This window comes from Tachypleus tridentatus, chromosome 6, assembly GCF_004210375.1.
Source record: "Tachypleus tridentatus isolate NWPU-2018 chromosome 6, ASM421037v1, whole genome shotgun sequence".
Lineage (NCBI taxonomy): Eukaryota > Metazoa > Arthropoda > Merostomata > Xiphosura > Limulidae > Tachypleus > Tachypleus tridentatus.
The window spans coordinates 79,947,788-79,975,090 of NC_134830.1; the positions used below are offsets into that span (position 1 = coordinate 79,947,788).

The following is a 27,303-nucleotide window of genomic DNA, read 5'->3' on the forward strand; positions in this document are numbered from 1 at the left end:
GTGTTTAATCCAGTCATTACCATTTAGGGTAGTTAAATAGGATAATAGTGAATGAAATCCTGGAAGTGAAAATGAAGAACATTAAATATTCTTGCTCACTCACCATTATTTTCCTTAATTATATCATCACATTGTTTCATAGACCAATCTCGTTGTAGTAAACGACTTTCTTGAGAAAGTATCTGTTTTAACAGGTAAGAGTAGTATTCGTGTAAGTTTTTTGCGTACTAAGTTTTATTTTTTATAGCAGAGAATGTAAATGTGTAAGATTCTATAAGATATAACGATATATTAAGTGGAACGATTATATCAGTGTAAAGTTTTATAACATACTGTCTTTTTAAAAACATGTGAACCTGTGCAACATTTCTTGATATATTTTCTGTATAAGGTATTATGAGATAGTCTTTGTTTTGAATAGAACGCATGAATCTGTGTAAGTTAACCTCAAGTGTGATGTGTGTTATGTGGAGAAATAGTAGACCTGCATATTATTTCATGAGATAGAAACGTTTTGAAGAGAACGTATGGAACTGTGTAATTTTCTATGTGAAAACAACGTATGCTTTTAATATACGAAGCAGATATATCTAAAGTTCTATGTTATATACCTTTTTCGAGTGGAATAAGTAGACCTGTAAAACGTATCATGACATATTGTCTGCATATCCATATTACTCTGTATGAGTTTTCATAAGATATAAGTACCTTGAGTAGAATGAGTAGATCTGTGTAAGAGCTCACGAAACAGACTATTTTTGAGAAGAATGTGAATCTGTATAAGATTTCATAAGGTGTTTTGACGAAAACCAGTAGGCTTATATAAATTTTCACTTTTCACTTGGGGCCTGGCATGGCCTAGCGCGTTAAGGCGTGCGCTTCGTAATCTGAGGGTCGCGGGTTCGCGCCCGAGTCGCGCTAAACATGCTCGCCCTCCCAGCCGTGGGGGCGTTATAATGTGACGGTCAATCCCACTATTCGTTGGTAAAAGAGTAGCCCAAGAGTTGGCGGTGGGTGGTGATGACTAGCTGCCTTCCCTCTAGTCTTACACTGCTAAATTAGGGACGGCTAGCACAGATAGCCCTCGAGTTGCTTTGTGCGAAATTCCAAAACAAACAAACTTTTCACTTATTCAACCTTTAATCGAATAAGGTTAAAATCTGTATGATTAATGTACAAGTTAAAAAACTACAAACTTATAGTCTCTAAATGCACAGACTAAAAGCGGTTGTTAGATAATTGTTTTACTTAATTATTTTACACAGTCTTTTAATAATTTTAGGTATCATGACCAAAGTTGAATCTCCAAAAAGGTCAGAGTAACATTTTTGAACGAGTTCAATTCTTTGAGCCCAATGAAAAAAGGTTTCCTAATTTCGAATTATATGCAGTTTGTCGTTAAAACAATTTTCAAATACTAGTTAACTGGAAGATACTATGCCAGTATGTATAAAAATAACATATATGTAAAAATTTTACAAAATACTTAGCGAACTAGTCTAATTTAATGATAAACGTCACGACCAAAATGTGTGTATCCTAACTAATACACCATATTTTCATTCCCAAATAAATATAGAAACATACACTGTTTTGCTTTATAAAACTAAAATGACAATCTACGTGATTTCACGCAAGCCTTTGTATTTTCTCGTGAGTAAAAGGTTTATACTTTGTTAGCATAACTTAGTTTGATAAAATAAAACTATCACAGAGTAGAAACCATCAATGTCTGGTTTGGATTTGTTTGGAATTAAACACAAAGCTACACAATGAGGGCAAAGCACCAAGAAAATTCATATTCAATTTGAAAACCAAATACATCTTGAACTTGCTAAGACACTTAAGGAAGAAAGAAACTGCTTCAAAACACATCAAATACACATCGTGCTCACACAACCACACATCTCACTATATCTGTAACAGTTGTTTTCAGCGCATTCCTTACGTCAGATGGCACACCTTATACTTGCAGGTATAACCACATATATTATCTGTCTTACTCTGAATCTCTTGAACGGTTAATTGTAGAAAAACCAATTATATATCAAAGCGCTTCGTTTAAAGAATACATTGCATGAATTATTCATTTTTATATTTCCTAAAATTTCATGTTGATATCAACAACAATTTGTACATGTTCATTTGTGCCGAACGGTCAATCTGAGAAAAAACTTAAGAGCAAAAATTATTCTTATTGTGAGGGAATTCCTTGAAAAAAACCCATCAAATAATCAAAAAATATATTTTAAACATATGAACAGAAAGAATATGTCGATATAATGTATATGCATGATTTTATTGTACCATGTCAAATAAGTTGATATGAATGGAATTGAAAAATATCCCCTTTGACACTTCTTATAAGAAAGGACAACTGAAAAAAGCACAGACATTAGAGAAAAGAAACTAAGCGCTCAGTTGTGCAGGATCCACCCGTTGCATTAAAATGCTAGAAATTAACGACCTTATAACACCAAAATGTAATTCTTTTATTTGATAAGACACTCAATAGATTCTTTAGGAGCGTTCACTAACACATATAACATATAACAAAGCTTCACATACTTTTTTCCTAAGAAAGCTGAAAAGCGAATCGTTGAGTGTCCACTTAAATAAAAATCTACATTTTCGTGTTATAAAGTTATTTATTTCTATTATTATTATGTTTTCTATACACTAGTATGCACTACAGAAATTAAATAATGGTCAATTGCATCGAAACCAAAACATTTTTGCCAACAATGCATTACAATCAAAATCCTTTAGTTAAAAAATAGAGGAATGTTATTTTCCTTATTGAAATAACACATGGAAGTACAAAAGGTGGTTGCATATATGCTCTGATCCAAAGAATAAAGTTGACTGCATATTCTATATTTATTCATCACTTACGTTAGGAACATTACCGTTGCATTGTTTCGACTGGCATCTGCTTGTGCTTAAGTCAATCTAATATCAAAATATGGACTAATATTTTTCAAATATATTGTAGATATCCTCGAAAATTTACGAAATAATCGCGTTGTCTATATTATCATATTTATCATCTGTTTTCAGTTTCTTATCATTATTTGCGTGTTATCTGACCACATGGAATGTTTAGTATATCACGCGGTTCTATATTCGAAGCTTCAAATAGTACGCACACGTTCCAGTTTTATTGCGTTTAGAGGCACGTGCCAACATTGTTTATAATCGGGCATAAACGATGTTCTGTAATACTTGTGGAAGTAACTATGAGTTCATGTCGTAAATGGCGTTAGGGTTATATGAAAAGCTTAGCGCTGCGTATTAATAGGTAATTTCAACTGTGTTTAATTGACGAAGAATTGCCTCTGTTTTGTTTAGCTAACAAAAGGCGTCTTGCTCGAAAAGTTGTTGGTTTAAAATGCTTTTTTGATATGGTCAAAATATTACGCTTTCCGCGGTTTTCTTCTCCATTTTGTTTCTTTATTCCCTCACCCCTTTTTTTCTGGCTAAAAAGTGTAAACTAATATATACATGTGTGTATATATTTATATAGTCATATTTCTTAAAAGTACTGGTCCGGCATGGCCAGGTGGGTTAAGGTATTCGACTCGTAATCTGAGGGTCGCGGGTTCGAATACCGGTCGCACCAAACATGCTCGCCCTTTCAGCCGTGGGGGCGTATAATGTGAAGGTCAATCCCACTATTCGTTGGTAAAAGAGTAGCCCAAGAGTTGGCGGTGGTGGTAATGACTAGCTGCCTTCCCTCTAATCTTACACTGCTAAATTAGGGACGGCTAGCGCAGATAGCCCTCGTGTAGCTTTGCGCGAAATTCCAAAACAAACAATAACAAGTAGCTGAGATACCCTTGATTAAACTATGAAAAATTGTATAACACAGAAAAGATCACCGACTAACAATTTGAACGCATACACACTTTTTAGTTTGGATATGATGTTTGTTGTAGATATGAATTTTTAAAGTAATTTACTCGGAAAAACAAGACAAAGAGCAGACTGAAAAAGTTTTGTTTTATATATTGGATACATCGCTTACTTCGAACAACACAATCTTCAACTACACCTAAACAGACAAAAAATAATATCAAGTTCAGAAGCCATTTACACTGTATTAAAAACATAAATATTTGAGCTCGTTGATTACATACAGACACCATAGTATTAACAGAGCATTTTATGTTATTCTGTTCAAACTAAACCTTAAAAATATGTTAGCATTATGGACTTTCTCAAAATTACTTACAAATACATAAAATATCCCTGTTGTAAATTATATATATTAATTGATATAAGTGATACATCAGAAAACTTGGCCTAAACACTTATTAATATAAAATATGGTAAACAATATGGTATAGAATATATATATATATAAGCTTATCACTTTTGGTTAGCTAAAATGGTTTTGATTTGACGGTATGTAAAAGTGAGAAGTATATATTACGTGTAAAGCTCGACAGATGGCAAAATAAGCAGGCTTTTTTAATGGCTTCATATTATTATCGTTTTGTATACGATACGTGCTAGAAGAATGAGGTCGTAAATACGCAGTACTTAAAAATCATCTGAATTATCAAGTAGGGAATTCTTGAGAACGCATGACAATAAATATTTACCAGTATGATCAGCTGTACTTAAACTTCTGAAATATTTATTTCTCAAACTGTTATTGCTAACAGTAAAAGATGTGTCTTCACTTGTTCTGTGGCTTTGCGATAAGTTGGGCTTGTTAACATAAAAAAAAAACCGAATTTTGATATTCGCGGTGGACAACAAACAGATAATCCATTGCTTGCGCTTAACAACAAATAAAATAATTCGTTTTGGATGAGATTTTTCTTTACCTATTTTATAGCCACAGCTGTAAGTGAACCACCTCAATGAAAAGTTTGCATCTTGCAGTTGATACAAATGTAACAGTATGTAAGATACCAATGAAATAGTCAATAGTTGTGTAAAAACGTTAAAATTATAGAACTAGAGAAAAATGATGGAACTTTAGAGTGCAACTTTATATATATATATATATCGTGGGATGACTAACTCGTGACTGAAAACTTCAAATCACCTTGCTTAGGCCAATAATATTGCATTAACATTGACGTACTCGGAGGGGGGGTGTGTGTGTGTATAAATATTATAGTAGTTTAGCAATAAAACCTTTAAGATTTGGACATTAACTTAAATTTTATGTAAAAATTTTTGTTCTGTTTGACAATGTATAACGTATAACTCGCCCTTTTATTGTAACTGCAAATTATACTTATAATAAATTTAGTACTATTGATAACTGTGAGTGTAATACTTAAATTTTATGTTAATTGTAACAAAAAATGTACCTAAGTTGTAACAGAATTTGAAGATTGAATAATAATCTCTAATTAAAGATGAATTTATAATAAACTGAATTCAAATATACCTTTTGAGATTTCATTAATACCCAATACTTATCTTCATCCACTTCAGATGTTAGGAGGGTCTCTGTTGGGAGATCAAAACATCGTCTCAACACAACACACAGCATTAATAATTTCGTACCATTTACTCGAGGGCTATCTGTATTAGCTGTCCTTAATTTAGATATGATTGATTAGAGAGAAGACAATTAGTCAACACAACCTTCAGCCAATTCTTGGAGTACTTTTCATTCTAGCAAAAAATGGAAGTGGTCGAAACATTATAACGGCTTCACGGCTGGAAAAGCAAGCATGTTCAGTGAAAGTAACCAAACGCATGACACGCATGTTAACATTATAGCGCCATAACCATCGGGCCATACCTAATATTTGTTGAAGGAGATGCTACAATAGAAAATATCTATACAGAGATTGGTTACGTTAAATTAAAATGATTTTGGAGCTTCACCAGGTCACGCCATTGCAGTTCATATCGCCACTTCCGGTTACGCCTATCTGACAATCGTACATCTTGATAATAACTCTGCAGCGTAATGCCTATTACAAAATATTTTGTCATAAGGCTGCCATGTTTAAAGCTCACCTCGTTCCTGCATGCTTTCAGTGATCCGTTTAATGTCGAGAACTATTACTTCCCAATGACTGTTTGTTTCTACAATACGATAGCACAAAAATCCATAATCGCTGCTTTTCGCGACTTGATTGATATATCACCATATTTAATAGCACGAATAACTGGTTATGTTTCAACTGGTTAAAATAAGCAGTAGTTGAACGGATGTGTCGTAGAAGCATATGTGCACATGACTTGTATCGCTTTTACAGATAGAGATCGTTCTTGATTACGTTGAGTATTGCTGCTTGGAGCATATGGACGGCTTTTCCAAATACTTTTATGTTCGTGGATTTTTACCTGTTGCAAGATGCCACACTTCTTCTTTTTTGCTTACCTTGGTAAGGGTACGACTTATTGCAGGTCTCTTTCTTAATAGTCCTAGTGCGTCGAGTTCATCCAGATTGCTTTGTTTTCCGATGCCATCGGAAATTCTGAATCCTAATCTGACACATCTTTACGGTCTGACTATTTGAATATTTTGTGTCGAAAAGAACCTTACGTGTCTGTTCCAAAAGCAAATAATTTTCTTTGGCATCATTCTACATGTATACGACATGTAAAACAACGTCAAAATATAATTCTGATACACATCTTTTCTTTACTACTTTAAATTGATTAGGGTTGTCAGTATAAGGTACCCATCCCTCTGGATATGCATATTTTAATTTCCGTGCTAAAGTACCTAAGAGCTATCCACACATAACTGCATCCCTGGCTCTAATTTTAACTAAAAGACTAGAGGAAAGGCATTTACTAGCTTTCGCTGTCAATTATTGGATTACTGTGTTGAATCTTGACTCTCACTCTTATAACGCACCCAGGACCTCGAAGCATGGAAACAAAATAACAACTGTGTTATGACAATTATTTATGAAAAAGTTTTTAACCATAACCTGCGTTTATACATTTCAGTAAGTATGTTTTATATTATTAGGAAATTGATCAAACTAAAATACTCTATACACAGTGTACAAATCATTTAAAAGATAATTGTAATTTGTCGTAAATACCTAGGTATAGTGTAAATGTTTTGCAAACATTTTAGGCTCAAAAGTAAAGTGCGCAATATAAGAGGGAGTAGTATTCTTACATTATCTTACAGGCGAAATATTTAATTCGAATGTTGTCTAAACACTTCGTATATTCTCATATAATCATCTTTGCTACTCTTGCATAGCCTTTTCCGCTGAGTTGTAAAATAAGTTAACCATCCTATGCTGCAAAACATTCACAGTAATATTCAATCGTAGCCACATGCTGTGCTTTATGTACACAAATTACAGTTGATAATAAGTTCATCCTTCGTTTGCTCATTAAGAAACACGATCAATTAGATCGCAATGGTATTCATTCACATACACACGTGCAATTACTAATTAACAATAAACCATTCGATACACAAAAGCTAAAAAGTTGCTAAAATTTGTCTGCGCACCATACATGGGTATATTTATCATTTTTTCCTAGTATCTAAGGCCAAAAAATGTACTGTGCACTTACGCGGATATTTACGACATAATATTTTAACTGTAATAGGAGGAAGTATTCTGTTAAAAAATAACTTTAACCACTTGCTCAGTGATCGGGGGGTTGCTTGAACGCTTTAACTGAAAATTTCACATTCTTGTTGGCTGACCAAATAATTATTTTATGGCTGGAAATTTTGTTTATAGAACCAAATATGAACGTGAGAAAGTATACTATAGCGGCAAATGAACGAGATTATGAGAGAGTTTATTTGTTCCCGTAAAGTTGCGTAATAGGTTATCTGACACAGAAAAATAACTTGGAATTCTATCGTTATAAGCCCTAAGTCTTACTGTATAGCAGCTGGTTGATTTTATAGAAACGATTACCTGTCGAAGTGCCACTACAATTATGAATGTTAAATTTTGTATCCATTTAAATAGAAAGATACACAACGAGCTATCTGTTCTCTGCCCACCACAGGTATCAAAACCCGGTCCTGGCGTTGTAAGTCCGCAGACGTACCACTGTGCCACTGGTAGGCAATTATAAAGGAACAAAAATTTGAAAATATTTAAAGAAAATACTCTTATACGGCTTACGAAAGACAAGAAATCGTGGAGTGATTGACTGAAACTATGTAGAACGTCTTTGCTAACCAACTAGTTTGCTGAAGATATTACTCCAATTGAAGGTTGTCTCATTGAAAATTTTTAGAAAACAAAAGGAAAAACGTTTGTCATCTTCATGTAGGACGAAGTGTAACAAATGTTAAACGAGAAAATAATTAAACTAAGAAGGAATGAGGTATTGTTGGTTTTAATGTAGTTTGATGAAGAAAAAGAAGGTTAAGTGCTTTACACGTAGCTTTATACTATTTTAATATCTTAACAGTTAGCTGAGACTTACAGCAGAAAATATTTTTTTGAAGTTCTTGTTTTAAATAAGTATCAAATATTTTAAAATGTTTCAGTGACTCATTAGGTAAATATTGAAACTTAGCGTAAGAAATCTTACCAGCATTCTACAGTTAAATCAAAATAGCAGTATTAAAATGGCAAAAGTTTAGTCTTTCATGGACTATTTGAAAAAGGAATTGGTGTAAATTAGCACAAACTGGATGACCTACAAAGACATTTTGAAAGCATTTGAATTATACAAATTTCATTTTTGAAAATTAAAGTACGACAAGGAAGGTTAGCTATTTGTTTGTCAAGACTCGGATAAAACCCGGGATTACTTAGTCGTAGAATAATAACAGTTTCGTTTCGTTTTTGTGAGTTAGGAGTGAATTTTTAACAGATTTGATAACTTGTATCACATCTTTGTCAAGAACATCTTGTCAGTGTTAATGTTTCTAGATCAATAGATCAGTGGCCCGACATGGTCAAGCGTGTTAAGGCGTGCGACTTGTAATCTGTGGGTCGCGGGTTCGCATTCCCTTCGCGCTAAACATGCTCGCCCTTTCAGCGTTATAGTGTTATTCGTTGGTAAAAGAGTAGCCCAAGAGTTGTTGGTGGGTGGTGATGACTAGCTGCCTTTCCTCTAGTCTTACACTGGTAAATTAGGGACGACTAGCACAGATAGCCCTGGAGTAGCTTTGTGCGAAATTAAAAAAAACAAACAAATCAATAGTATCATTAGTTTTAGACTTACATGGGTATGTAACATAAAGCTTGTCTTAAGTACATAGTCAAATTAACTTCAAAATTTTACTCACGAAAATTGGATGGTCAAAAATAACAATGACAAAGTTATTGCTTTTCTTATTATGGAACAGACGAAAAACGTGTCCATTTTTAAAATTATTTATTTGTCTTAGATCTATAGTTTTGTTTCTTAGAGATAATAAATCTAGTGTATCATTTAAAATCTGATGAGCTCTTGAAAATATATCAATATCTGAATCTAACCGTTCGTTCACATTCTTTCATCAATTCATCTGAATGTATTATACCATTATGTGATTAAATCATAAAATTAATGAAACAGCTCTTTATTGGCTTTATTTTTTTATCTTTAGAATATACTATTAAGTTGATAATTAATCACTCAGTGTATTTAATTGGCCTACCTTCGTTTATCTCTTGGTTGTTTCTTCAGATAATAGATGCAATAATAATAAATTTACATTTCAACATAAAATCCAGTTTTTGGAGTTCTATAAGAAATATGTATTATTTAAGCATATAATATAGTTATCACTTTGTTTCCGCCCACTATATTACCTCTGTTGTGTGAAGCATAGTTATCATAAACAAGGGCGGAGCCACTCGATAGTTTTGATCATAAATTGATCATGACGTAGAAAGCACCTAGCGGTAGCTGTGGTTTTTCGAGAAACTTAATACAGTCGTATTATTCCACTCTCAGTGTAACAAGTAGTACTCTAATTTTAATTTATATGTACTAGTGTGGATGATAGTAAGTTTGTTAAAACCTATTGTGTGAGCTGATTAAGGTAAAAAGTTAAAAAAATACAAACAAAAATAACAATGTAATAACATATTAACAATATGTTTTGCCAACAGGTTCTCAAGAATATTCTAACGATAAGTCTGTAAATGGTATAATAGTGAGGGTATTTTATAAGTGAGTATGTAAGACAGTATACTTGATTAGTTCAAGTCATTACCAGGTTGATTTTTATTTCGCTTTAACTAGGTAGCTTGATCTGATTGGTAGTGAATATTAAACAGTAACAAGTGAAGTATTTAGGTATATGCCAAAGAAATTATCCAGACATAAAAAAGGCTCAGGTGATATCCCGAGGAACTGTTCTAAAGTAATCTAGTAAATACCTTTTATTTGTTCATTTATTTTATTTAAATACAAAGCTGCACAATGGACTGACCATTTTTGCTTCGCATCCACTACAAGAATCGAACTCTAAATTTTAACGTTACAAGCTTTCAATCTAACCGCTGAACTACCAGAAAGATAACAGTTGAAATAAATTGACAACAAAAATAAGCAGTGGTATTGCCTGATGATGGATTAGTAGAGTCCACCATGCATGAATAACTAAAATATTCCAACAGTTGTCGAGTAGAATATTCAACAAATCAATAAGGAAGATTCTTAAATTAAAGATCGATAAAACTCGAAACTCTGATGTGGTAAAATACTATAACACTAAAACACTGCCAAAATAACAAAGACATGGATAGAGAGACTAAAGACTCAGAATTTATAACAATTAATATTTAAAATTCAGTTCTTAAATAAACAAAAGTCAATGAAGTATTCAGTTGTTTTCGAATAACACATTTTTATTTTGTTTCTCTTAGTACAGTTGAATGTGTATATCTAGGGAATAACAAAATGAAACAAATATATTCGTCAAGTTTAGATTAAATGTCTTAATAAATTATCACAAATGTGCAACTGATGAAATACATTACCAATAATAACCATACAATAAGAAAGCCAACAATAATTAACAATTATTGAAGTTATGAAGTTATTCGTTTTGATCATATTTTTAGTGGTTTTGTATTCACACTGAACACGCAAAGAAATCAAATTTGAGAGAAATATATAAATATCTGAACGTAATGAACTGTCCAATAGCAGAGCTACTGCTAACTCAGTTTTCGAAATAACAACCTTGGTGACGTGTGCAGATCATCCAACAGTAAAATAAACAATATTTGTGCCGATCTTCCCATAAGTATATTAACTGGATTTTTGGTAGTCAATACCATAACATTAATGTGGGTTGGAGCACCCAACACCACCATCAATATCATATTGACCACATTACATATTTTAATATAGATATGTTTTCTTGCAGCAAAAAAAAACATTAATCTTTTTACTGGCAATAAAAATAATCTGACAAAAAATATAAATTATTCAGAATTGCACACAAAGACATATTAAAATAGCTAAAATATGGAAAATAACATACATTGTGTCATTTACTTCTTTGCAGAAAATTACTTTGAGTTAATAGTACTTTTTTGAGATGCATAACATTATTATGAACAATGAGATAAACGTTATTTTAAAGCTTTTTTTGTAAAATCAGGAACATTAAATGTACAGAGTAATTAAGATAATAAAATTCGAAGTAAACAGAAATGTATAAAAAGTACAATATTGCAATATTAGCAGTATACTAATTCTTCTGTCAGTCTGGACAGATTAAGTTTTCGTTCATAATAATAACAGAAAATATTTTGTTTACATTTGTTTGAAGAATAATTTGGCCATCGCCCGTAAAGGGTTAACAGTAACTCTTGAAGACTTACGAAGCACAGATTGGCAGCCCATTGTGTAGCTTTGCGCTTTACAACAGTCAAACCAATATGACCATTTATTACTAAGTTGATTGCACAATTTATACGCTTTGGTTTAAACTTAATAATTATCAATTTAGTTGTTTCTTACATTTAGAAGATGATAACTTAACTGATAATTCACATAAGTTTTTTTAGTGTAATTTACTTAGTATGTATAGCAAATATTTTTATCCAGAAAGAAAACAACTTGGGTTTTACCAGGTTTTTATGCGATTAGGAAACAATATAGATCCCACAAAAGAAGCGCTACTAATAGTATCATTAACAAAAAAATAATATAAATTTAAATCTAAAAAACAGTTTTATGAAACGCAGCACATTAAATACAAAGTGTTAACTTTCTAATTTAAAAAAAATCAAGTATCGTGTTCTGTTAGCAACATAACGACTATACTCAACCTATTATTATACAAAACCCAGAGTGACAAAATATGAAACAAATAATTAAATGTTTTTTTCCTAAAGTATTTTTAGCCTTTCATAATTATAAGGATACTAGTGTTGATTCTAATACAGTAGGAAATGGTAAAACATATAAGAGAAAATTAATAGCTATGTTTTTACTAATATGAAGACAAGGTACTGAGATATAATATCTTGAAATATTTCATGAAATACTCATACCAGTGAAACTGGTTGATCATAACTTACATTTACAATGTTATTATTTTTGCAACAAAACTATAACTGTATAGTATTGTCAGTGTCTTAGCAAAAGTAAACTGTTTTTGTTATGATGGTAATTTATGTATGGGAATTTTTTCGATGCTTAATTACTGAAAACTCAGAACAAAGAACATTATATACCAAGTACAAATGAAAATTCAAAAATACTCGTTCTTTCAGCCGTGGGGGCGTTATAATGTGACGGTCATTTCCACTATTCGTTGGTAAAAGTAGCCCAAAAGTTGGCAGTGGGTGGTGATGACTATCTGCCTTCCATATAGTCTTATATTGCAAAATTACGGATGGCTGGCACAAATAGCTCTCGTGTGACTTTGCACGAAATTTAAAACAAACCAAACCAAATAAAAACTGATTTAACGGAATGAACCTTGAAATTTGAGTTTGTCTCGATTACATCTCCAGATGTATTAAAAATAATGTATGAGTGTGATTTGCAGATGCAAAATGTAAGTACGTACAGAATTTAATTAATGACTTACGTTATGTGATTATATTAAATAAGCATATTATTGCAGTTGTTTGTAAAAATATTGGATGAAAAAGTTCACAAGACAACAATTCTTGAATTCAATAAGAAGGGTTTGATGTCGACTAAAGAATATTAAAATTTAGTTAATGTTCACCAAATGTCGATGGAATTCTTAATATCAATTATTCTTGCTATTATTCTCCTAAAGATCTCGAGAGCTAACAAATACGTGATCTATATCTTAGAATTGAAAAGTGATAGCGAAATACAGGGTGTTCGGAAAGTCACTGTGCAGTTTTGTCTGTTAATAAATATATAAGTGCACAGTGACTTTCCAAACACCCTGTATAACAAAAGTTAAGATACAAGTGGAAAATATAAGGAGCTAATTTAATTCAACACTCTTAAAAAATCAGAGTAAATCTAAATAATTTAAAACAGCACATGTACAATAGAAATTGTAATGGATTTACAATTATATATTTATTTTAATATTGATATTTGTTTCAGTTAAATAAATATTTAAAAATGCATGTAACTTATGCTGTTAAATGTGTATTGTGAAATTCCCGCCTATTCACTAAATTTGTAGATTCTCGAGTGTAAGAATTAACAATGCACCATGTGTGTAGGTAGATACTAGCGATTACCAGTACTGTTGCTGTTGCAGAAATTTCTAGAATATCTCCTAATGATTATAAAAGGTAGCCATTGCAACTTTGTGTAACTATAGGTTTGTTAAAGTAGTATAGTATAAACCTCGCAAGTTATAAAAATGATTAACGCTTATTAAACGGGAAACTACAGCCAGTTGACCAGGAAAGTTCATAGATTTTAAACGTTTACCTTGGCAGATTACCATTGTACGTTAGTATTTCTACGGAAACATTAGATAACTTCAACGGCAAAAAACTCACGTATGATCAGTGAAGAGCTAACTAGCTACCCGTCAAGTGACATGTTTCGATATCAACTCGAAATTAATTCGCTAATTGTGTGTGTTTATCTTATAGCAAAGTCACATGAGGCTATCTGCTGAGCCCACCGAGGAGAATCGAACTGCTGATTTTAGCGTTGTAAGTCTGTAGACTTACCGCTGTATCAGTGTATGGCGTTCATTGTGAATTGTCGATAAAATATTCAGTTTCAGACCAGATGAAAGACTCAGTATTGTTTGCAAGTTTGTAAAACTGTTATACATAAATAATTTTCTGTAATAACTATTTATAATAAAATTATTAAAAATTTTAATTACGGTTTTAGTATTGAAATATATTTAAGAAAAAATTGTGTATATAAATCTTGTTGGCAAACATCATAATTTTGAATCGTCTCTAAATTTAATTAACTTCTAAATTTAAATTTAACTCAGTTTAAGGCTGTTTGAAATCGTAATACGCATCATAATAATAGGAAAATCGTCCGAGATATATTACAAGTAACAGTTTACAATATACATGATTTCTATGACTTTGCAAAAGTTGCTAGAAGACACGTATAACAACTATAAAAGCTTTTATTTATTTACTAATTTTTTTTGTATTTCAGCATGTCCATCTGTATAATACATGAAGAACTGATAATAGTAAAATAACCAGAATTAAGCACATTTTTCAAGCTTGGTAATTTCTCACACAAACACTATTTCAATCGACCAAGTAGGATTCCCAACCAAAGCACAATAATGTTTTCATCAGGTTATTAGAAAATGACTGAAGCTTTACCAAGAGATGGCCCGGCATGGCCAAGCGTGTTAAGGCGTGCGACTCGTAATATTAGGGTCGCGGATTCGCATCCCCATCGCGCCTAACATGCTCCCCATTTCAGCCGTGGGGGCGTTATAATGTAACGGTCAATCCCACTATTCGTTGGTGGTGGGTGGTGATGACTAGCTGCCTTCCCTCTAGTCTTACACTGCTAAATTAGGGACGGCTAGCACAGATAGCCCTCGAATAGCTTTGTGCGAAATTCAAAAATAAACAAACATTTACCAAGAGAAAGAAAAGTAATATGTGGAGCACTGTGAGTCCAAACGTTCAGAGGTTCGGTTGACACTCATTTCTTACTGTAAAGTAGTTTTGTAAAATAGTTAATTTTAGTATATACATTGTTTGTACCAAATTTACACTGGTAACAATTTCTAAATCACTCAGTTAAATTATTTTCACGTTTAAGAGATTTACAAAAGTTTGTGTCGTGAAATTCTTGTTTCTTTTTTTTGATGTTGCTCCTCTCTCAATAAGTGTAAAACAAAGAGCGATAATCAAACTTAAGAAATGAAGCCTCTTCGTTATATCTTGTTCACGTAATATTTGTATTAAATTGTCAAATACAACATCATATGCTTATTTATATTTCTTTCTTTGTATAATGTTATCAATTTCTAAAAGTTTCAATAGATGATAACATATTAGAATACATTTCTTCTTTCCTTTAATCACACTAAAAGATAAAGTTACCAAACTTTGCAAACAAAGTAGCATTTATCTTGTATTAATAATGTGTTTTAGTGTTTCAAAATGATCTACCTCTCTCTCTATATATATATACAGTGGAACCCCTCTAAGCGGCCACCCCTCAGAATCGGTCACCCCTTGTTGAAAGCGGTCATTTAATCACAGTTCCTTTTTTTTTGTTTACATAATCCCTAAATATGTTTTGTGGGACCCTCTAATCAGGCCAGTTTGTCTCAGTCCCGAAGACATAATTTCTGTATTTAAAAGATCACAATTACAGCGTGGAGAATCGAACATATTTCTATCTTCCTTGTCCTCCAGAGGTGGTCTTACAACACTAGAATCCGGGTTTTGATACTCGTGGTGGACAGAACACAAATAACTCTTTGTTTAACTTATTTTGTTTTTTTTTGTATTATTTAATTGTATGTTTGTGCCTCAGTAATGTAAAATAAATACTTTAAATATGTCGAAAATCGAAAAATTCTGTTCACTGCAATCACTTACTACTCTATCCCCATTCCTTGAAAGAGATGCTAGAATCACAATAAAAGTGTGTAGAAAGTGGGTTGAAAATATATATGTAGATAAAAGGAATAAACGCTAAAATTATTATACAATAAATAATTCATTAAAAAAAGAGACCCTAAAAAGAGCCTGAATGTTTCGGTATTCTTACGCCATCATTTTCATGAATAAAATGTAAAGTTTCGCAAAGCTACACGAGGGCTATCTGCGCTAGCCACCCCTAATTTAGCAATGTAAGACTAGAGTGAAGGCAGCTAGTCATCACCACGAATCGCCAACTCTTGGGCTACTCTTTTACCAACGAATAGTGGGATTGACCGTCACATTATAAAGCGGCTGAAAGGGCGAACATGTATGGTGTGACGGGGATTCGAACCCGCGATCCTCGGATTACGACTCGAAATAGCCAAGTAACAAACAAATTATTAACACTGTCTATGCTTAAACACCCAAACCTTATTAAATCTAATTCTAGTACTCTATTTCTTCTAAAACTGGACCAACTTTTTTGTTGAATACAATATGATTGTTATTACAGTTTCTATTGCCTCCCTAATATTTAATTCAAATTTCAACTCTATCATTTACTTAAATCAACCACAGCAGAAGATATGACAGGAATATTACTGAAGTAACATTAAATTCATAAATTAGTCTACTTTTGATGAATAAATTCAACGGCACTTGGCGTTGAATTTTATATGAAACATTATAAAACGACTTTATCTGTAATTCCAGCCAAGACTCAACTTTATATGTATATATCTTAAACTGATAAACAAAGTTTTATCCATAATTCTAACCAAGGCTCAGCTATGTATGTATATATTTTCAAATGATCATGAATTATTATATTAAGTAATTGAGTACATTTTAGTACTCCTTGACCTACTTCATGTAGTAACGTCCTTTCTATAGGAAGCTCTGACATTTAATATTAATTGCTTTTATATTTTGTTACCGTAATATAGATTTACATAACAAAACGACGAATAATATTTGTTTAGTAAAAAATCAAACTATAAACCAGTTTTCAAATATCGAAAGAGTGTTTAATAAAACAAATTATCATGTTATCACAAACAAAGAGATTTAACATGCAATGAAATGACACGAAATTTTTTAAAAACAATTCTCAAACTGTTTCAGGAAGATTCCAACGTCTTATTTAGCGTAATAGTTTTATTCTAGTGTTAAAACACTTTACCAAAATTAAGTATGAAAATTTGGATAATCGAAAGCGTTCACCGGTTTTATAGTTTTATTGCAATGTATATGTCTAACTTCAATTTGTGGGAACTTAAACATTAAGGAGAAAAAAAATTGCCGCCTTCTAAGAAATCATAGTTTCTACTCAGTGGACACTTATGTTTATCACCTGCTGTTAAAAGTACCTAATGAGTCAGAAAAGACTGCATTATCTTGACCACACATGAGAAAGAAGTCTCTGCACTGGAATGTAAAAGATCTCTATCAAATCTATAAACTTTAATGTAGAAGGAATAGTACATATAGCAGGTACGTGTTTTAATAATCCTCGGTCATCTACCTTTTTTTTGTTTAATTTATTAGGACTGACTTTAAATAGTCAATTTTTTACATTATTAATAGTTGACTGTGTATAGAAATTGACACATAATTTTTCAATAGCGACGTGATGCACTGCGCATCAAGAGCCTACTGGTGACATCGAGTTCATTGCCTAAAGCCTAGATGCTGTCAGTGTCTTTCTCACGCGTCTCTGTGGTTAAGGTTTGCCAGTTCGCGTGCTATCTGTACAGCCGATCAGTAAAATCCTTGGTAAGCTCTCTGATAAGATGGCCCACCTGATAGGTTGCAAAGTCTCGCCCAGCTGCCGCAGCAGGGCGCCTCATTAGCGTTCTGCTGGATGTCATCACTTAACCAGCAGGTATCACCAGGGGGCGTGATACTTAGAACGTGTGCAACACGTTCTCTTGAGTTTCTATAACTTTTTTTCACATAGCAATCTATTACAAAAAGATTTAATAGTATTCATAATAGTTTGATCTAAGGTTGTACAGTGATTTTTACACTGAGAATAATTTTGTTTCTTGAAAAGTTAGATGGTTGTGAAAAGATGCAACAAGTAGAAGCTAACTAGTTGAAAAAAAAATCAAAGTGAATTAAGGGGATTAAGGCAATAATAATAGATAATGTCACTTAGAAATTCTTATCCTTAAACACCTTATTGACATAAGAAAGAGCATTTAAAGTTATATTATGATAATGTTTAATAATTAATTATTATAAAAAATAAATATTTGAGGCTTATTTCTAAGTCACAGTCAGACATACATGCAGCTAGTAGAGTATATAAGATACAAATGAAAAATCTATTTAATTTATTTGTAAAATATAGTTCAATACTTTGTTGAGGTCTATCAAAAATATATTATCATGTATAATATATCCGTGAAACCTTTTTTAAACGTAAGTTTTGCATAAGACAAAGACTGTAAATACAGTTATGATTTTCAAAGCTTACTTGAGCTTTATTTAAGGAATTTAAGTATATATTTTCAGCATACTGATAAATGCTGTTCAAAAACAAACAAAGATTCTTATTTCCAGGTGTAAAGTGTATTATTTTTAGTTTAGTCCTCTCATTTGCTTGGATAACCTAAACCCTAGACTCTATAAACAAAAATTCAAACATATTAATAAATTTTCATATAGCTTACGCTGTTTTGTTTGAAATATTATCATCTTCAGCTAATTAAAGACCTGACTTGAGATTAATCATACCAAAAATGTTGAGCCCTAATTTTTAAAAAAGTCATGTTTTAAAAAAGAGCAAAATCTAGAAATAAATTGTAATCCCAATAATTAGAAAATATATTTATTTGACATTATTTTACTTTAGTTAAAAAAGAGGACTTCTACAAACAGTTTTGAAAACAAAAGAATGGGAAGAAAACTATGAATTGGAAAAATAAATAATTTATTCTATGTAAAAAAACCTTTACTTTACGACATTTTGAGCAAGGTTTGTTAAAAAGCGTTTCTCAAAACATCTCTCAATAAAGGTTTTTCATTTAGGGAATATTATTTTTGAATTTTAAAATGTGTGACTGTAAGGCATAAAAAGTTGTTTTTCAGAGAAATTTATTAAATACATACATGAAAATGTAATAGCGAACTACTAAAACAAAGCATCTTAGAAGACAATTACCTGATCTATTGTTAATAATTTATTACGAAATTATGAATATATATATATATAATATCAAAATCGAATTAATCTTAAAACATGTTGCAATGGTTATATCTAAAAAGAAAAATCGCTGAATTTAGGTAGAAAACATTAATTAAACTGAGAACACCCTGATATATATTCAATGACGATAAAATACAACGGAATCGGGTTACTCGCCATATATAATGTAATTTTAAACTGCGGGTGCAGTCACAAAGGAAGGACTAGCTACGCTTACTTCAAGTATAGGTTATGCCAAACGAAATAACGTTATTGCTGATTCTTTTCAATTAAATTTAGAAATATGTAATGAAGTGGGATTACATTTTATCTTAATCACTCCATAATGAACTGATAATGTTTGGGATACAGAAATCTTAGTGTGATATTTTTTGTTTATTATTTATCAGTAGTTTATTATAGAAATATGCGTCAGTGAAGCAATCAGCGCTTTGGGTGAAAACAAATTTTTGAAATGACAAATATAATACGGTCCTAAACGAACAAATAAATAAAAGGCGTTTCGCAACTAATTTTGGTCCGGTATGACCAGGTGGTTAAAGCGCTCGACTTAAACTGAGGGTCGCGGGTTCGAATCTTCGTCACACCAAACATACTCACCCTTCCAGCCGTGATGGTGTTATAATATGATGGTCAATTCCACTATTCGTTAGTAAAAGCGTAGTCCAGAAGTTGGCGGTGGGTTATAATGCTTTCACTCTAATTTTACACTGCTAAATTACAGACGACTATCGCAATTAGCCTTCGTGTAGTATTGTACGAAATTCAAAACAAACAAATACAGCTAACCCTTCTGGACTATCATAAACTGAGCAAAAGGCATTTCACAGCTATCTCTTATGATTAGATATCACACACTGGAAAAGTATATTTCACAACTTTCTCTTCTGGTCGAATATCATACTGAACAAAATAGTATTTCTTAGCTATCTCTTCTGCTCAGATATCATATAACCATTTTGTATTATTTTTACTAATACAAAATGCGAAAAGCTGTTAAATTTCTATTTTATTAGTATTTCAATATTAAAACATATATTAACCATAATAATATGATTGTGTAGCAAACTATACCGTCGAATCTTATTAAGACACGAAATAGGTTTTTGTAAGAATATTTAAAATTTCGTAATAGATCTTTGTAGTCGCAAAGTTTAAATAATTTTGTGAGTGCATAAAAATTAATTTAATTCAAATATCATAAACCTGTATTGCTATTTTATCTTATATTATTTGAACTGTCAGACAATTCTCAAATATGTTCTTCGGCTGAATGAGAACAGAAAAGAATAGATCAATAGTCGAACAAATATAATTATTTTGTATTACACTGTTGTGTAATATTGTATTACAATATAAGAAAATGTAACATTATGCTAGAGTAATACGTGTAACGCCACAACGTCAAGAGAATATGTTTGTTTCTTTCTATGTTTAAAATATTTAAACATACATTTTATGGAGGAAAGTCAAAAGGTGGTACAATTTATCTTTAAACTTTAATATATATTTTTTTTTATTTTGAATTTAGTAACTATACTTTTTTATCGTTCAGTTTTCGGCAAATATGTAAACTTATAAAACTTTCACTAAATATATATATATATATATTGTTCTTAATTATAACCAAAAAGTATATTTAAATATTTATACTTTTTGCTATTATAATAAAAGAAGGTATATTACAATGAACTACGGCTGTTATATAGCTATAGATAAGAAAAATGAATGGTTAAAGTTCTAATCTAAATTGATCATTTTACCAAAAAATATATACATCATAGCGTCATTGCCAATTAATATACTTTGTTACAACTCATCACAGTGGCTCAGCGGTAAGTCAAAGGCTTATAACGCAAAAACAGGTTTTGAGATTCATGGTGGACACAACACAAATAGCCCATTGTGAAGCTTTGTGCTCAACGATAAATAAATAAAATTACTATTGCTATATATTTAAAAGTTTGCTTGAAACAATAAAGATATAACATGTTAGACTATTGGTGTAAAATGTAATATTACGCCTACTTCATTTTCTATCCGAAAGTTTTCACTCCCTTTTATAGTGAATAAACATCTTTGTACAAATTAATTTAGTTGAAAATGTTGAAACATTGTTTTTTGTACAAATTCATCGGCAGTTTACAATGGAAACTGTTTGATATTATAATAAGTACAAAGTTTGAGTCACTAGTGAAGTAATTTTCAAATACAAACTCAGAACTGACTAAATTGTGGTCGAAACGTTATACTTATTCAAGTATAAAACAATTTAGCAAGTTCTTACTGTAAGCTGTTAACGAATTTGAATATTACCATTTGGTGTGAGCTCATCCTTGTTTTTCATTATTTTTGTCACGAAGTACTTTGAAACTTAATTAGCACTTGCAGATGTAAAATTTTATACTATCAAATGCCTCTTGAGTCAGAAAACATTAATCGAAGCTCAAAATCTACAGTATGAAGTCAATGACTGAACTTTATAAAAATGTTTTGTCTACGATAATTATAAAATGAAAGATGAAAAAGAATTGAAAAAGTATTTATATAATTAACAGTTGCAGTTTTTAATTTTTCCATGAAATTCAGTATATTCTACCTGTACTTTTACTGTAGAAAACATATCAGTGTCGAGATTGCTAACCTTATTCTAAGACAAATTCAACAACAACAACAAAATTATAATGAAGTGTACTCGTAAATTTATTACTGTGATCCAAAACTAGTAACTTTATAAATAAGGTTATTCGTAAAACATTTAAAACTACAACTTATCTGTGACGTATAAGCCTTACGGATACTTTGATTGGACATACCTTCTGTTGTAGACTGCAGTTTCGCCTATTCAAGGCTCATCAGTACACCTTAGGCCAACAAACAACAACAACAAAAAATGCAACAAACGATTAGGCCTCTTATAATTGTAAAGTATATATAATGTGTATAAGGTTTGGAGTCCGTTTTATTTCACCACATAATAACCTAAATTAATTTCATAGCTATGTGACATTGATTTAGGTTACTATGAGGTGAAGTAAAACGGACTCAAAACCCCAAAGAGAGTAAACGATTGTTGATCGTTTATTTTTCGTTCGTTTTGAAATATATTTATCTTCGAAAATTAATTAACAACTAGCAACTATGCTTGTTGGTTTACAGAACATATAACACCTAAACTGGATAAATAATTAATCTTTGTATTCCACAAATGATGTGCACATTTTTGTTTAATCAGAACCTGAGATTGTGTAGATATTTTTCTAGACAACACACTCAGCACAATGTATAGTAAATACTATAATAAACCAGACAATGATTTAAAAACGGTTATTACGGTGGTAGTACACTGACGTACCCAATGATTATTCTGAAATTAGACAAGATGTCATGCTTATGGTACAGATTAGGTACGAAGTGAAAATCAGTATGTTACGGCTTATATTATATCTTATGTGCAACCAGTTTTAAAGTTTCGTACTCCATATTTTTTCCAAATTTACATTGGTAATTGAAGAAAATGTTTTTTTACAAAAAAAATCTAGAGAAAGACAAAAGTCTCCAGCTAGTACAGCGGATTTACAACGTAAAAATCAGGGATTCGATTTCTCTCGGTGAACTCAGTCCGATGTGGCTTTGCTATAAAAAAAAAACACATACAGAAAAACAAGTAAAAAATTCCCCTCTGTGGACTCAGCAGATAACCCAAGGTAGTTTTGCTAAATGAAAACATACATACACGAATAAAAAGAAAAAGTAAACACCTTGTTTAACCCTTTAAAGTAGTTATATTTATATTTTCATAAGTAGTTTTAATAACACTTAAATACAGACTTTGTAATATAATTTCAAACTATCTAATACTGGTTTGACATCAACCGCGAGTGTTAATTTTATCCTTGGCTGATTAGATGTGAGCCTTTTTCTAATGACGTTTTCAGTGCCTTATTACATTATTCTAAAGTTGTTCTAGCTTTTACGAACGTTCTGGCATTCCATTAAAGTTGAGGTATAAAAACTTTACGTTTGATGTAGTTTCATCTCTAAATTACTTAAGACGCATTGATGTTTTGTGAAATTAATGTATAGAATAGAGATGTTAATAAGCGCAGTGTATTTTAACATGTCTTTCCACTCTTAGACTTATATCACAAGCATTTTGTGAAGCATTCATAATTATTTCAAGAGAAATCTATGAATAATAAGTATACGTTTATTGTAAAGAATGGAAATTATATTTTATATGATGTTCATTTGTGCGCAATAGGTTGTCTGTGGTGTTCTCACTGCAGGTTTCTAACCCCAAATGTTAGCATTATAAGCTCTCTCTGTTACCAACAGAGTCTTTTATGTTAAGATATATTGTCTGTGTTCTGAATTTAGTAATATCAAAATCCACTCTTTGAACTATGTTGAAATAAGAACAAGTCGTCTTTTCTACTGCCTACATATGAGGTATTTCATGAAGAATTAAATGTATAGTTCACATGTTGTATCAACCAAGTACAGTAGAATTTAATGAATCATAATAAGCTAGGTTTATTTTAAATAATTCTAGTATTATATTGTTGTGAGTCCATTTTATCATTAGCCTTTTTTCTCTCACTTTCGCTCAAAGTGGTAATAAAATTGATAACTATGTATGTGAAATACTAGTAAAAGTGTTTGGATGCAAGTTATGACTTCATGTTTTTGGATGTCGTAAAAAGGTGCAAGGGCAAAATAATAATAATAACACATCCTGAGGAAATTATAAAATTGCATGATATTGCAACGGTTATTCTGAAGTGAAGGTGTTATGACAGTTATATAAAATTTTGAAACGGTAACAACATAAGCTGTTTTATTAAGCCTAAATTTTATTTCAAAAGAATGACATACAAAATTTATATAACAATAAATTAAGATAAAAATATTTTTCACGCAAGAAAGGAAATGACCTCTTATCGCTATGACTTTCTTTCCTCGGAAACTCCTCTTACAATCTCTTAATATTCAGATAGTAGTTTGGAATGTTTTATACTAAACTTGAAACTACCGTAGATCATTAGCTTTACTTCTTGTAAAATCCCACTTAAAATAGTTAAATCAAGATATGCTTAATATGCATGAGAAAATATTAGTTCTCATACAAATATTATAACAAAGTATTTGGATAGTTTAAAAACACCAGCGACGGAATACTGAAATTATGGTTGAATTTTTGCTTTGTTTATTTTTTTCTATGCATAAAAATCATCTATTCATGCCAGATCTTTATCTAGAGTGTCACGCAAAATACATGTTGAATCTTTTAATTCGAAAATACTGAAAAAAGTAAATAATAATAATTAACATACGGTGTAACCTCTAGTTTCCTAAATTGCATTTACTAATTTTTTTAGCAAAGTATATAACGTGAATACTTATTAATTTGATTTTATAAAAGGAGACACCTGGCAGTGACATCTATCGCGATGACACGAAAACTAACTTACCATTGAAACAAAAATAATTTTCACAGATAACAACTGGTCCTGTTCTTTTCTCCGCAGGCCTTTCCTTAACAAGTTTTTCAGTGTCAGAAAAAGAGATACGACCTCAACGTACAACATGTGGTTATCATGTTGGACGATCACATATTATTCTCACTTAGTGAATTTGTTATGGCAGTTGCGTAAGTTACAGAAAGAACCCTATTTACATAAGCTGAAATACGATAGTTAGACAGATAAAATATGCAGACATATTATGTCATTTTTCCATCACAAACTCAAATTCTTAACGGTTTTTTGTATATTTGTAATTTAAAGTAGTATGTTTAGAAGCTTAACTACAAAATTTGTTTCGTTATTTATCTGTTAAGAAACAGACTATATGTATAACATTTTAGACAGCAGAATTTAGTACAGTACTAAGCATAAGCTACATGAGGTGCTCTTCATGCTCTTCTTACCTTGGGTATCGAAATTCGAGGTTTTTAAATCTTAAGTCTGCAAACTTACTGCTAAGGTTCTGGGAGGTTGGAGAATTGATCTGGGGTTTTTATACGTTGAATAATATTGAAATAGGATGTTTGGCAAAATCTTCGTATAGATGACAATAAATAGCTGCAGCTTTTTTCGAATGTTTTTAATGTAATCAAACACATATGTGCTGTTATAAAATCTGAACAGAGTTGTAAATGTTAAAAATTGAATATGTATTAAAAAGTTTGGTTTGTTTAAATTCCGTGTAAAGCTACTCGAGGGTTATCTGCGCTAGCTGTCCCTAATTAAGCAGTCAGTGTAAGACTAGAGAGAAGGCAGCTAGTCATCAACACCCACCGCCAACTCTTGGGCTACTCTTTAACCAACAAATAGTGGGATTAACCGTCACATTATAACGCCTGAAAGGCGAGCATGTTTGGTGTGACGGAGATTCAAACCAGCGACCTTCAGATTACGATTCGAGTGCCTTAACCACGTGGGCATGTCAGGCCCATGTGCACAAGTACAAAATTACAATTATTTTGTCCCCAATATGTTTTATTGTGAAGTAAAAATTGAATGGTTACAAAAAACTTCGCTTAAAAGGTAATTACAGAATAAAAACAATTACACCACTTTAGATTATACTCTTCCGCAGTTGTTATCAAGATATTTTATTCTCTCAGCAATAATATTTAGTTTTTGTGTTGATTATCTTTTTTCCTTTTAATTTCCCGTAAAACTACAAAAGGTTTATCTGCATACAGTCATGCTTAATTTTTAATTAATTCACTAGGTGAAAGGCAGCTACTAAACAAGACTCACTGTCAGTATTGGTGCTACTCTGATATATTGGTAGAATATGAATGTTGTTCTTATAGTTCCAAACTGCGGAGCGCGTTTTAAAGCAGAACAATGAATCCTCGGATTTACAGTATGAGTTAACCACTCGGTCTCTTGGCTCTACACTCGGAAGAGATGACTTATGATAAGCACTAAATCACATACCACCTCACCTACGGAACTACCATTAAAAATGAAGAAAATAATGTCAACTAAGCGTCTACAGAAGATAATTTAAAGTATTTAAGTAATTTTTGTGAAGGTTTTGAAGTTAGTTTAGTACGTAAGTTTTAGTGCACATCATCATTCTATCTCAAAAGTTCTTCTTTATAGTAGTGACTTTGTAACTTAATAACCGTATTGTAAATACCATAAAAGTTAAGGTAAAATTAATAATACATGACTCTATTTCTTTTTTCTGAAATAAATGAGGTGTAATGTTGAGAAGAACAATGCTGAAAGACAAGTTTAATGTGTTCGAGAGGATACCTATTCTCAATCGAAAAAAAACTAAGAACGGAAATAACGTTATATACCAGCCTTGAACTTAGAGCAAGAAAGAAATTACACTCACAAGTTCACTCTTTTTATTTGGAGTATCCTCGACACATTTATGACACATATCATTTGAGTTGATATATAAGGAACATTATGCAAAATGTATTCGAGACAGTCTTCAAAAATACACAACACATAAGTATTTCAACTATGGTTTACAACAGACGTTCTAGAAACTTCCATGTGTTTTTTGAAAACGAGTAAATGTGCATACGTGTGTTGTTTTCGCTCGTATGTTATAAATGGTTTCAATCAGAAAATATTAAGTTTGTGACCAATCATTACCAGTTATTCTCCTATTTCGAAGGTGACTGCGAGTGATATTAAAAGGACAAATTACTATGTAAACGTTTGTGTAACTAAAACAAATTTCTGTAATGTAGCTATCATCACATCTAAATCCTTTCAATATATGCAGACTTTAACCGTTTTCAATGAAGCTTTTCTAATGTAAATATATATATTAACGTTAAAACTGCTGCATGGTAAAAATATATTTCATGTTATAATTGCATTACTGAAGCCAACCCAGTTTAAAATGGGTATAAGCGCAGAGTTGAAAGTAGTAAATAGCTTTTAAAGTACATGCAAACAGTATTTAACGCAAATTTCATTTCAAAAACACATGTGAACCAAAGAGACTCAAGACTAAATCTTTTAAATAAAACTCACGTCTGAAGTTTCTAAAGTGCTCAATAGGTGATTCATTACCTTTTGTCCATTCCAATATGCTAGACACGCGTAGATATAGGCCTATATTTGTTTTTAGTTTGTTTCTGAA

The 27,303-nt window shown here is 31.5% G+C and overlaps 1 protein-coding gene and 1 long non-coding RNA gene across 7 annotated transcripts in view; one reads left to right on the top strand and one right to left on the bottom strand.

The window, feature by feature from the left end:
• The window catches only part of LOC143252891 (uncharacterized), an 87,904-nt gene that overhangs the window by 46,487 nt on the left and 14,114 nt on the right, over nt 1–27,303 (top strand). The window lies entirely within an intron of this gene.
• The window catches only part of LOC143252888 (GATA-binding factor 5-B-like), a 102,015-nt gene that overhangs the window by 35,456 nt on the left and 39,256 nt on the right, over nt 1–27,303 (bottom strand). The window contains exon 1 of one of the 6 annotated variants that reach the window (XM_076505705.1): nt 5,411–5,429. The exons of the other annotated variants lie outside the window; for them this stretch is intronic. The gene's annotated coding sequence lies outside the window, so the exon portion shown is untranslated. Of the gene's footprint in view, nt 1–5,410; nt 5,430–27,303 lie in introns of those variants that run through there. 6 annotated transcript variants of the gene reach the window in all.